The sequence below is a fragment of the Zosterops lateralis genome (assembly GCF_965231275.1).
Source record: "Zosterops lateralis genome assembly, chromosome: Z".
Classification (NCBI taxonomy): Eukaryota; Metazoa; Chordata; class Aves; order Passeriformes; family Zosteropidae; genus Zosterops; species Zosterops lateralis.
In genome coordinates, this window is record NC_139800.1 from 1,327,276 (window position 1) to 1,340,157 (window position 12,882).

General features: G+C 43.3%; 2 protein-coding genes across 3 annotated transcripts in view; both read left to right on the forward strand.

Annotated features, from left to right (window-relative positions):
* Positions 1-12,882, forward strand: part of LOC310922401 (UPF0729 protein C18orf32 homolog) — an 85,416-nt gene that overhangs the window by 8,568 nt on the left and 63,966 nt on the right. The window lies entirely within an intron of this gene.
* Positions 1,101-12,882, forward strand: part of DYM (dymeclin) — a 212,691-nt gene continuing 200,909 nt past the window's right edge. For both annotated transcript variants that reach the window (XM_083882932.1, XM_083882931.1), the window contains exon 1: positions 1,101-1,189. The gene's annotated coding sequence lies outside the window, so the exon portion shown is untranslated. The remainder of the gene's footprint in view (positions 1,190-12,882) is intronic.

Below are 12,882 nucleotides of genomic sequence, written 5' to 3' on the forward strand. Positions count from 1 at the left end.
TTTGCTGTCAGGTGTCAATGTTTGCCCAGGGTCACACCCCACCTGTGCTGTTTGCAGACCTGCTGTGTTGGCATGCAGGGCACAGGGGCTGGGGTGTGTAAGATCCCTGCCCGCCTGGGGATTTGCACCACGTGGAATGCGGGGATAAACTCAGGGCTACACTGGGAAGGGTTTCCCTTTTAATGAGCCAATGGGTTACTTGGAACCTGCTGTTGATGGCACAAGCCCCACTTGAGGCTTGGAGAAGAAATTACTCAAAGCACCATGAGGGGAGGATAACCCAGGGGTCTGGTAACCTCCTGCCCTCAGACATTGAATGTTGGTCCCACGGGCTGAGCTTACCTCATATCCCACTGGAAATGTGGGATGCAGAGCAGAAAATGGGAATGAATCCCAGAATAGTTTAGGCTGGAATGGAGATTAATGCTCATCTCTTTCCATCTCTTGCCATGGCCAGGGACACCTTCCACTATCCCAGGCTGCTCCAAGCCCCGTCCAGCCTGGCCTTGGACACTGCCAGGGATCCAGGGGCAGCCACAGCTGCTCTGGGCACCCTGTGCCAGGGCCTCCCCACCCTCACAGCCACCAATTCCTGCCCCACATCCCATCTGGCCCTGCCCTCTGGCCCTGGGAAGCCACTGCCTGTGTCCTGTCCCTGCAGGCCTTGTCCCCAGTGCCTGTGCAGCTCTCCTGGAGCCCCTTGAGGCCCTGGCAGGGGCTGTGAGCTCTGCCTGGAGCCTTCTCTTGTGCAGGGGAAGAGCCCCAGGTGTCCCAGGCTGGCTCCAGAGCAGAGGGGCTCCAGCCCTGGCAGCATCTCCGTGGCCTCCTCTGGCCTGGCTGCAGCAGCTCCACGTCCTTGTGCTGTTGGAGGCAGGGCTGGGGCAGCTCTGCAGGTGGGCTCTGACCTGAGCACGGGGGCACAGGAGCAGAATCCCCCTCCTGTCCTGCTGCCCACGCTTGTGATGCAGCCCAAGGCACGGCGGGGTGTGTCATGGCCGCCCCGCCCGCGTCGCGAACTACAACTCCCGTGGTGCCTCGCGTACCGCTCCGCGCGGGACCTCGCGCAGGCGCAGCGGGGCCACGCCGGCGACGTGGAGGCGGGCGGGGACCGCGAGGGGCCGAGCGGGGACCCGGGAGCGGCACCGGCCGAGGCGGCCCCGACACCGACCCCGGGCCCAGGGCACGGACGGTAAGAGCGGCCTCGGTGGTGCTTTCCAGGGCCACCGGCCACGGGTGGACTCGGCGGCTGCGAAAGGGGCCCCCGAGATCCCCCGGTTGCCCCGACGTCACCTCGCGGCGCGGGCCCGTGTCGCGATAGACGGGGGGATGCCTTGGGTAACTCGACACCGGCCCTGCGGAGTGTTGCCGGGGCAGCAGCGCCCGCCGTGTCCTCACCCGGCCTGGGGCATCTCCAGGGATCCCTCGCAGGGTTCCCGGGTTGTACCTGAGTCCCCTTCGGGATCCAGGAGTTGATCCCTCCTCTCTGGGTCCCCTGCATGTCCTTGTGTCCCTCAGGGATCCGGAGATCCCTGCCAGGCTTCCCGGAATGTCCATGTGTCCCTTTACCCAGACCTCGAGTGCTGCCTTACCGGGATCCTGTGATCCCTCAGGGTCCCTGGGATGTCCCTGTGTCCCTTTAAATGCGCCCAGGACTGGAAAACCAAAGATTTACACACGTATTTTTTCTTATGTGCTCTTTATGATTGCCTAGATGGTAATTTGGTTTGTTTTCCATCCTGTTCTTAAGAAGCAGGGGTTTTTGTGTTGCTCTGAAGCATCTCAGGTCTGCCGGGGCTCACTCTCACTCCTGCCACATTGTTTTCCTACTTACGGAATATAGCATTTATCAAAAGCGAGGCATATTTTAGTTTAGAATTGAGTTGTTATCTCACCTTAGTTGCCAGGCGTTGTGTTACCCCATACGCCTTCACGCCGAGCAGTGTTTATTTATTTATTCTTTTTAATCTCCTGTGCTGGGCGTAGGGAGTTTGCGGGGCTGTAATCTGTTTTTTTTCCCCTCTCCTGTGCTCAGGGGCTGCATTTCTAACCATTGTAGGTATTTTCAGGACTAAGCTGTTGATGTTTCCACCAGGGATCACTTTTGGAGCAGAAAGGAGGTGGTTGTGTCCAGTGTCCCAACTCGGGGTTGTGTAATCCCCACGTTGTGTCAATTCCCAACTGAAAAACCTTCAAGGTGCTCCAGCTGGGTGGACCAGAAGGTTGCCATTGCTCCTTAGATTGCCAGGAGCTTGGGAGGGCCTCCTGCTTGTCATTCCCATGGGCTGCTTTCTCTTTCCAGAGCTGCTGCATCAGCAGAGCCCGTGGGCAGCCCGGGCAGGGACAGACCCAGCTCAGCACTGTCACCTGCCTGGAGCATCCCTCAGCTCCTCCTCTCAATAAAACATCAGTCCCCTGCTGATGGGTTACCAGCAGGGCTTCTGATAACTCAGGTGTCCTGCTAAATAAGTAAAAGAAATGCTTATAGCTAATTACTGCTAAACTCAGATGGAGCTGGTGCTTCCTTCCAGTGGTTTTTATCAGAGTGAGAGGGAGATTCTGAGATCACAGAATCCCAGACTGGTTTGGGTGGGAAGGGACCTTAAGGATCATCCTGTTCCATCTCCTGCCATGGGCAGGGACATCTTCCACTATCCCAGGCTGCTCCAAGCCCTGTCCAGCCTGGCCTTGGACACTGCCAGGGATCCAGGGGCAGCCACAGCAAATCTGGGAATTCTATTCCAGGGCCTCCCCACCCTCACAGCCACCAATTCCTGCCCCAGATCTAACCCAAACCTGCATTTTCTGACATGCTGTGTTTTTAAAGATGTTTTTAAGATGTTCTGATGACTGACAGAAGTCACTAAAAGCAAGAAATGCTGCTTGGTGGCTGCTGAACTGATGCCACAGAAGATGATGAATGATTTTAACAGTATTTTTTTCGAAGTGTATTATTCTCTAGAGTGGAAAGTCTGTTGCACCTTGAAGTAATCCTATACCCTGGCAAATATAATTTAATATGCAGTAGATCTTGGATAGAGGTGATATAAATCATGATGTATAATATAATATAAAATTATTACACATAGAGAGCAGATTTGTCTTTCAGCATAACATGCTTTTTTTTTCTTTTTTTTTTTTCTGTAGTTAGATCTTCATCTGTGAGAAACTTCAAAAGCAGAGACAAATAATCCTGTTGCAAAAATTTGGTTAATGCCTAAGCTGTGGAAGAGCACAGATACAAAAATAGTTATATAAGCTTTGAAATATAGCAAAATGAACCAATATTGAAACAAATTCAGGCCTTTTGATGAACATCCAGATGTCTGTTTGAGGCTTAAATGGTATTTGAATTATTTTTTGGTACATTACTTTGGCCTTTAGGCAACTGTCACTTATATCTGATAGTGAAATAAGAAGGAAATACTTGTGTGTAACAATAATCTTAACATCCCTTCCATATAGAAGCTACTTGATTTATTTAATTTTGATAAATACTTGATTTTTTTAGGTAGGTATGCTGAGGTGTTGTTTTTTTTTTTTAACTAGAGGGAAGGGACAAAGTCATCAGAGCATTTTCACATTGACCAAGAAGCTACTTGATTTATTAAATTTTGATAAATAATTGATTTTTTAGGTAGGTATACTGATTTTTATTTTTTTTTTAACTAGAGGGAAGGGACAAAGTTACCAGAGCATTCTCACATTGACCAAAATTTCCAACACTATAATCTCTCATAGATTATCAAGGAATTGGTATAAAACTGTTTTTGAAAACTGTTGCTGCATTTGCAATTTTTTTTAATTTTATTTTTAATTTTAAGTTTTATTTTTGCAATAAAAGTCTCTTTGGAAGAAGATAAGGTCATACCAGCACTGTTGGTTCTGATGTGCTGTTTGTTCTTAATCTGTGAGGGCAGGTCTCAGTGTGGGTTGTGCATATTCTTGATTTGTCTTTTTTTTTTTTTTTAAGCTCCATAACCTTTTGATATTCTTGTTTAAAGTTCAGTTTGTTTTTTTCTCATTTTATAGTTCCAGCACACCTGTCCTGGCTGGCAGCAGGAATCTCACTAGTAAGAGCAAACAAAACCTTTACAGAAATACCTGCCCACTGCAGGAGATAGTATTTGGATTTTCACTTCTTGAAACTTTTGAAAAATGTGTTGCTTACCTGTAAGAGTTTTGTAACAGGTGTAGAGCCTTTTACACAGAAATTACAAGGTGTGCTTGACCCAGCCTTCTTCCCTTCTGACAGTGTTTGCTAATTGGATTAAAGAATTTATTTCTGCATGTGCTCCAAAGAACACTAGCTGTGTTTGAGTGCTGACCTTTTCTCTTGGGGTGTTGGAATGTAAGAGTAAAGGTAGAGGTACCTTTTTTCATAATTAAATTCTTTCATAATTGGCTCTGTACCATCTCTCCTCCCCCCTGTGACAGGAGGTTTTTGGGTTAGTGGTTTTTGGGTAAAACTGATGCTGTCATTCTGCTCTCGGATTGGTGGCCTTGGTGCAGTACCTGTTTCATAACTTGTTACATAGGAATTTCAACAGGAAAGTGATCTTTATAGGTTTTGTAGCTTTAAATTTTGGTAACTCTTGATAAATTTTATATGTAGAGAGGCTTTTGAACCTCCAGGAAGATTTGGCCACAAGTATCATGTTTTAGTGTGGGAGTGTAACTGCCAGCACTGAAAATGAACAAAATTAAGGAATCTCTGATTGGTCTTGTGGGATTTTGTATTAATGGTCTAGAGATATGTTTTGTTACATGAATTGATTTTTTGTAAATTGGACAAAGAGGTCCTTAAATGCCATAAATGCTAATTTACCTGTGGAAGTTAAATAGGAGCTCTCTGAACTTCACAGGAAGGTGTTTCACATGCAGGATTCAGTCAAAGCGTCCTCAGGAGGTTTGACATGAACCTGCTGCCCTGCTCTGAAAGAACGTGGTTACTGAGGGTAAAAAGCTTCATACAGATTGGTTGTGTCATTAATGGGTGTGTGCTGATGGAAAGGCCAATACATTTTGGGTGGAAATAAGATAATTTTGGGGTTTGGTTTGCCATGAGCCTTGCTTATTTGCTTACTTGCTTATTGGTGTTTGGGGCCATCACATAACTTTTAATATTTTTTACAGCACTCTGTGTCAGAAGTTTCTGTTGTGAGGCAAAAGGTTGTAATGGCATTTTTGTGTAAATTGTTTTTGATCTCTTTATAACTTTAGAGAAAAGCAACTTGAGCAAGGTTGTTTTTGTCCTCCTGTGAGTCAGTAGTTGCAGTTCAGGATGTGGCTTTGAAGGCAACCTGTGGAGGTGATTAGTAGTTCATTGAAGTAAGGTATTTTGAGATTAGTAAGTGGGCATCTGCTTATCAAAATTATTAGATTTGGTGACCAGAAATTATTAGAGTGGATCACCAGTAACCTGGAGGTTAGAGATTACAGATTACAGAGTGTAGAAAATGTGTTAGTTTCCTGAGGTGGCCCTGAGAAACACCATCAGTACATCTCAGTCTCATGTATAGAATTTAGGTTTTCATTTTTCTGTCACCTCCTTTCAGTACACTTTATGAAACTGTGACAAGCTCTGCAGGGTGAGCTGTCAAAGACAACAGCATCCCTTGTTGAGCAGTTCGGGGAAGCACCACAACATCCGGGCTCACTCACATCCAAATCTTTCTGCTCGAAATGCTCTGCCTCACCGTGAAGGTTTTGAAAAATCTTTTTCAGTTGTGGGCAGAACGACTGTCCTGTAGGTGGGACATGAAGGAAGCAGATTGTGCTCCTCAGAATTGGGCTTTTATTGATGACTGACTCCCACGAAAACGTCGTGGAAAGGGAACTGGAGCAGAAAACACAGCACCGTCACTCGTTTTTTCAGCTGCTTGCCTTCCCCGTGAGGGGCCTGCTTTGCCTGCAGTAAATCCATCAAGATTAATCACTTCTGCTGTGTGCAGGACTCTGTGGCAGGACCATCCTGATGTCACTGCTCTGCTGCTCTGTTCAGGTTCTTGCTGTGGAAGGGGAAGGTACTAGAACAGAGCAGGAGAACCGAGAGAGATGCTGTGTTTGTTCCTCCAGCTGAGTAAACAGTGGGCAGGCCAGATAATTTATGTTGAGAGCTGCCTAAAGACCTTGAGGTGGTTTGGTTTTTTTTTTTTTTTGTTTTTTTTTTTTTTTTTTTTTTTTTTTGTATTGTTCTTGTTCTTAGTCATTGTGTGGACCACTTCATAATCCTGTTGCATTTCTTACTGCCCTCCAGAAGTTCTCCTGTCCTGATGTGCTGAGCCTTAAAGGAAGATATTTTGGTACCTGGTGAATAATTACTGTGCTGGGCTTCTGCAAAGATGGGTTGGAGGGTTGTATCATGATCCCTGACAGTAGCCATCAAACTTGGTAGTGTCTGAAAAATTGTGGGTAGAGGTAGAGGAGAAACAGAGGATTGTCTAGAAAGCTGTGAGAGAGGGTATTATCCCCCAAGCTGCAGAGATAAACCTTGTCATGGTCAACCAGGTTCTCTAAAAGAGCACTTATTTTGGATTTTTTACAAAATCAGCTTGTCTATCTGCTACTTCCCACAGAACAGTGGGGGTTTTTTTGTGGTTTTGGTGGGTTTTTTTCTGGGAGTGAGGGGATTTGGTGTGTGTCTGAACAGTTGCAGCATGCAAAAGTAAAAGGGGTGGGTAAAGGGAACTGAAGAAAGGAGTGAAAGACATTTTTAGTTGCTGAAAAGGCAGTGGGAAAGGGGAGGAAAATTACAAATCAGTGTAAAGTAAAGTGTGCAGGAACAGTCTTTCCTGTGTGACTCATTAACTTAAAAACAGTGGGAAGCTTTTTTAATTGGTCATGAAGGATGCGTTTATTCCATTCTGAAATCTCCCAGGCTGCTTGGTTGTGGCTGACTGGTGTATCAGAAAAGGTGAATTTTTAATAGTGGTTTGATAGTGTTTGAAGATTGCTAATCGTTAAATTATAGCTGGAATATTCTGACTCATTAACGTGCTTTAAAAACAAAGACTATTTCAGTGCACTTCTCTGATTTAAAATGGTAAAAATTCCTAAAGTCTGAAGATTGTAAAGATTTTTTTTTTTCCTGAAGATCCCTTTTACTTTATTATTGCCAGGTATTTCTGCATCGTTAGTTTTGCTTAGCAAAATCTCACCAATTAAATTGATAAGACCAAAAATCTTTCAGTTTTGTACCTCCTTTCATGAAAATTAGTGTGACCTCTGGGTATAATCAAGTATTTGTGTAATTGCTTTTTGTCTTTGTAGAAAGATGGAATCTCATTTCTTGGGTTTTTTTTTTTTTCTTCAGCCTTTATAACAGCACCAAAACTTCCCCAAAACAATTCCCCAGGCAGTGCAGGTAAATAAACACCTGATGTGCCTGGAAAGCTGCAGAGTTGCTCAGAGGAATTGTGGCTGCCCCATCTGTGGAAATGTTCCAGGCCAGGGTGGATGTGGCTTGGAGCAAACTGGGATTCTGGAAGGTGTCCCTGCCCATGGAAAGGGGGGAATGGGATGGCCTTAAAGGTCCTTTCCAACACAAACCATTCTGTGAATCTGTGGAATATTCCTGTAACATGAGTGAGTAGTCGGAATTCAAATATATTGTGTGGACAGTAAAATTCAAATATTGGAGCTGAGCAATAGATACTGTTTATCTAATTTCTGTGTTTTCTGTTGTATGGAGAATTATGTGTAAATGTATTGCAGGAGTCTCATAGCTCTGTGGCAAGGTTTATGCCAGGGTTTTGTGGGGTGCTTTAATGTCTCATGGGTGAAAGTTGGTCTGAAACCTGCAGTTCTGGGATACAAATAGGAATCAGCCAAAATCCTCAGTGCAGTGTTTTGGTGATACTGAATGAGCAGCATTGCATCTCATGTTCTCATCTTTGCAGTGATTGTGGCTGCTTTGCTTGGAAGGAAAACAATGTCCATTTGCTTTAGTTCATAATGCTACAAACTATAAACATAACCAGAGTCCTGCTATGTATAGAAATGAAATATCTGTTAGGTTATAAAATGTTTTCAGTATTTTCATGTGGTTGTGTGAGAGACTCAGCCTAGCGACCAGATCTCAGATGACTTTGTAAAATCATGTGCAAGACCATCTCGAATTCTTACACTTTAAAGCAATAATTAAAAAAAAAAAATCCCACAGCTAATGGGATTACATAATATATATGTAATCTATATTATTCAAGATATCTGCAGACTCAGCCAGGTGATCATGGCAAGCACAGTCAGCTGGCTGCACTGGACAGATAAAATTCCAGCATTAGCAATTAAGTTGTGAGACCAGGAGGAGGTACAGTCCTGAAGGGAGCTCTAATTACTTGTCTAATTATTTAAGTAGAAGATATATAGAGCACGATGAGTTTTTTCCCAAGTTCAATGAGCACATTTGTACCTTGAGTTACACCTATAAGCTCATGCATGTCATCTTTGTATTGCTGAATTGCTTTCAGCTTTCCTTCACAGGAAAAATTATATTCTTGTAAGCTTTGTTAATAATTAATACTAAAATCTTCTGGAAGAAAGAGTAAGCTTGGGGTTTACACCTATCCCTAGCAATTTGAGATTGGAATGAGTCCTGATGTGCAAAACAAACTCCCTTGTATTGCTCTAAAGCCTCTACTGCTGCATCGTGGAGCTGAGTTCTGGGACTAAGCAGATGCTGGGTTTGATAGAGAATGACACTTGCAGACCAGGCTGTGATTCTTTGGGGGTGTAATAATACTGACTTAAATTAAATGAGGGGCTAGTGAGTTGTGTCTGTTTTTTGGTGTTTTTTTTTTTTTTTTTTTTTTTTTTTTTTTTTTTGGGTTGGTTTGGTTTTGGTTTTTGTTTTTTTTGGGATTTTTTTGGGTGGGCTGGCAAATAAATAGATTGGCTTTTTGTAAAGTCCTCTTTTAATGACTGATGAATTTATTTATTTAGCGTATTTCAAGGAAAAGGAAATTAGATCTCATTGGTAATTTACTGTAGAGTGAGGACTGACTTTCCTGGAGTGAAAGGGAATTTCCTGTGGTTTGGAGTTTGTTGGGGTTGTCCTACTTCAGCATGTGAGGAAGCAGGAGCTGTTTAACCTTGTGTTTTGCAGTTTCTTTGGGATCCCCTGGGGCAGCCTTTCTGTGCAGTTATGAAATTCAAGTGTAGGAAAAATCATGGATAAATAAATAAATGTTTTACATACTGCTTAAAGCATACTGTTGTAAATCTGTTCCAAGTACTAACATACCTTTTACATTAACTAATAACTTCAATCTCTACTGTCTTAACCAGCATACAAGCACAGAGGCCATGCCTCTTAATCAAAAGCAATGTGGATATTTAAGTGGTTTACATGTTTTATTTGAGTGATCTTTTCAGCTAAAGGCAGCTGTTTCTAAAAGAAACATTTGATAGCATGTTTGAAATTATTTAAGGTGGTGACTGTCATTTAATTTAATATTATTTAGTAGCAGCTCTCTTGTAAATGTGTTTGCGATCATGTAATCAGCTAAGTTAAAGCATTGGGGTTAATCTGTTACTGTTGTTAAAACACCTGGAAATTAAATGTTGATTTTTTTTTTTCTTATTTAAATTATTTTTAGACATTTTCCCTGTAGGATATTTGTGAACTCTGAAGGAGATACATGTTTCTTGGGTCACTTTATGGCTGGAGTTCCTCAGAAGTGTCTTGCTTATGTAAAGCAGGGCCTGTGGTTCAGGTTGTGGGAGCTGAAGATGCTCAGGCTTCATCCTGGAGTCATTGCAGGGCACTTCACCAAGCCCTGGGATGAAGTTCCTGGTGGAAGGAGTTAAACTTTGTGTGTCTGTGACTGTAATCAGTAGAACCTGCTGAGATTTTTACTTCAGAGGGCTGTGGTGAGTGTAATGTACTTAGGATAGGAAAGAAACCACCTGGGGTATAAGAGAGAGAGAAAAAAATCTGGATGTTTGTTTGATTGCTCCGAGATTTGTTGGCTCTCAAATGAGTGGAAGTCAAAGCCCGCCAAGTCCCCTTATCAACAAACTATTATCAGGTATTTAAAGCTCAGACTAGCAGGTGGATTATTTTGGCAGGTCTGGACGGCTTGATATTTATTTCATGTAGAAGAGGGAATAATCAGCCAGTGCCTTATTTTCCTGTCGCTTTGGGGAAGGTCTGCGGGGTGGAACATTTTCTCTGCGGTTTGGGAGGAGCCAGATGGGCATCAGGGCTGGAGGGCACATGAGGGATCCACATCTTGTCACATTGCTGGGGAGGATGGCTGTGCCCGTGGGACTGGGCACCTTCCTGGGTGTTGGAAAAGATGGGACAGGAAGGACTTATGAATATGATTGGTAAGAAATACTGCAGATGTAAAACCTGTGAGTGAAATAGAAATGAAAGCCAGTTTTGAGGTGTGATCATGGCAGGCAGGAAAACGGTGATGAGCTGGAGATGGGTTGAAGGACAGGAAAACAAAAGACTCAAGAATGTTGCCTTTCCACCCTGCCAAAAGCATCAGGGAGAAAACAGATAAGAAAAGCGGTCTTTAGAGTTTAGAATATAAAATGACATGGTAATGTAGCAGTTCTCATAGGCTGCATGCAAAGTTTGTAGGTTTTGTATCTTGCACGGGTTGGTCACTGTAAATTAGAATATTTAACGCAAAAAGAGATAGAATGGATTGTAACAACGTGATCGCTCTCTTCTCTTTACTCTCTTGTTCTGCCCCTCTGCCCTCTTGCCCTCTCTTGTTTCTCCCCTCTCTTCCTCTCTCTTTCTCTTGCTCCTGTTTTCTCCCCATGCTTTTCCCCTGCTCTTACCCCATTCCTACCCCTACTCTCTCTGCTATCTCTCTCCCCATTCTCTCTTTGGGGCTTTGCTCCAGCCCAGGCTGGTGGCTGAAGGCAAAGCCCTCTTTACCCACCACCCTTGTAATAAATCCACGTATTTCTAGAACATCTCAAGTCTGCAAAGTTCCTTGTCCCTGCCGTCCACAAAAAATACTACACCTGGGCACTGTGATTTGACACTGGCTCTGAAAACAGACAATAAAACTGCCCCAAGACTTGCTGTTAAAGCCCTTTTCATTTTGGATTTTGTCTTAGTGGTACTGAACCTGCTGGCACACCATAGGAAATCTGGAAAGTGAGCATGACTCCTTTTCAAGAATTTGCTTGAAGCTCGTTCCAGTTGCTGTCACGTTTCTGGGAAAGTGGTTTAAATCTGGGGGGCTTTGGGAGCTGCAGGGAGTTGTTAGAGTGGCTTGTAAATAGAGAATGTGGTGACTCATCTTAAGAGAACAGGGTAAGGGTTTTGGGCACTGTCAGTGCTCTGGCACGGAGAATTCAAGAATTCCAGGTGAAGGTGGAGGGATTTGGAGGCAAAGCTCCAGCTGCCTCTTGGTTCTCTTCACCATTAGTTTTTTGTCTTGGAGCGAGTGAGCTGGAAAACATGAGCAGAGAATGGGAACTCCAAGCAGACTGAGACTAGACTTGTCTTTTCTCCAAGAAATAAAGGTTTAAATGTAGGGCCTTTAAGTAATTTAAAGGCACAGGGATGGGGCTTGAGTCAAAATACAGTTCCAGGGCCAGCAGCATCCTTGGTGGCTTTTGCAGTTGTTGAACATATTGCAAATACATCAGGTTGGATGGGCTTGGAGCAACATGGTCCAGTGCAAGGTGTCCGTGCTTGTAGAGTCTCCTACAAATGAAATTTAAAAAATAATCACCAATTTCCTTTATTTTTGGAGGATTTCACATTTTAAAGATCTCTTTATTACTTAATATATTTTATATTCTTCTCTATGACTGTGCTGGCCCTTTGTTTTTTCTGACATATTTGGGTACTATGCAGTTGTTCTAAATCTCAAATATGAGTTCTCCAGAGAACTTCCACTGTGGCTGCTAATGTTGCAGCTTTTTGTTGCATCTCTTTTTTGCTTTTAGTAACCTTTCTTCATATTTACACAGTTCTTCATTTAATATTAACCGTTATTAGAAGTCTTTTCTGGAAGTAATTGCTCCTGTGTGGTTGATGAGTTAAAGAGTATCAGTAAAGCTGTGATTCTTGTATCTGGTATTTCCCTCTGTATCTTTGTAGCAACCAAGGGAAAAGTTGTTGCTGGATAATAGTTTAAATCTTCTGGTAGAGCTATGCCTGTTCTTATGTCTTAGGACAGCTCAGAAATGCATATTTAGGTAGCAGTATGTGTTGCACAACACTTTTATCTTGACCTGGATGCCTTATTTTCATACAAACTTTTAAACCTATCAGTCACAGTTATTTTGTCCCAAAAGGTAGAAGTTTATTGAAGTTGATGCTCTGGGAGGATGTGAGGTGCTTGGGATCATACCTGGCACATAGTTGATTGTGGTGGTTCTCTTTTTTTAAATTAAATTCTTTATAAAGAGGAGAAGCAACATGAAGAATTTAAAGCTTCTCATTCTTAGCATGGATCAAGTACAACATATACAGTTAGAGGGTTTGGAGTGCCAGCTTCTGCAGTGTTCCATCAGAAAGCTGTGGTATTTCTGATTTTATTCCACTTTATGGCTTTTCCCCATTGAGGTAGTTGCCTGGAAGGAGCCACGTTATTTTACAGAGGTCAGGACATCCATGTATGGTCAGTAGTACCTTTGCTGGCTTGATAAGAGCATGATAAGGGCTTTGCTTACTCTGGAAAGGCAAGAACTTCAAAGGTGTGGGTCATGGGTGGCACACAGGAATTAGCTGCACCTTTACAGAAGTGGTAATTTTCCATCTGTGTATGTTCAGTTTGAAAACATATTTCTGAATAGTAAGTCAGCTTGATACCCCCATTAAAATTGTGAATTCTGTGTAGTTTTCCCCACTGATAGCAGCTTTGTTAGTGGTAAAGCTGTTCTGCAGTGTTCTTGCTGAGTATA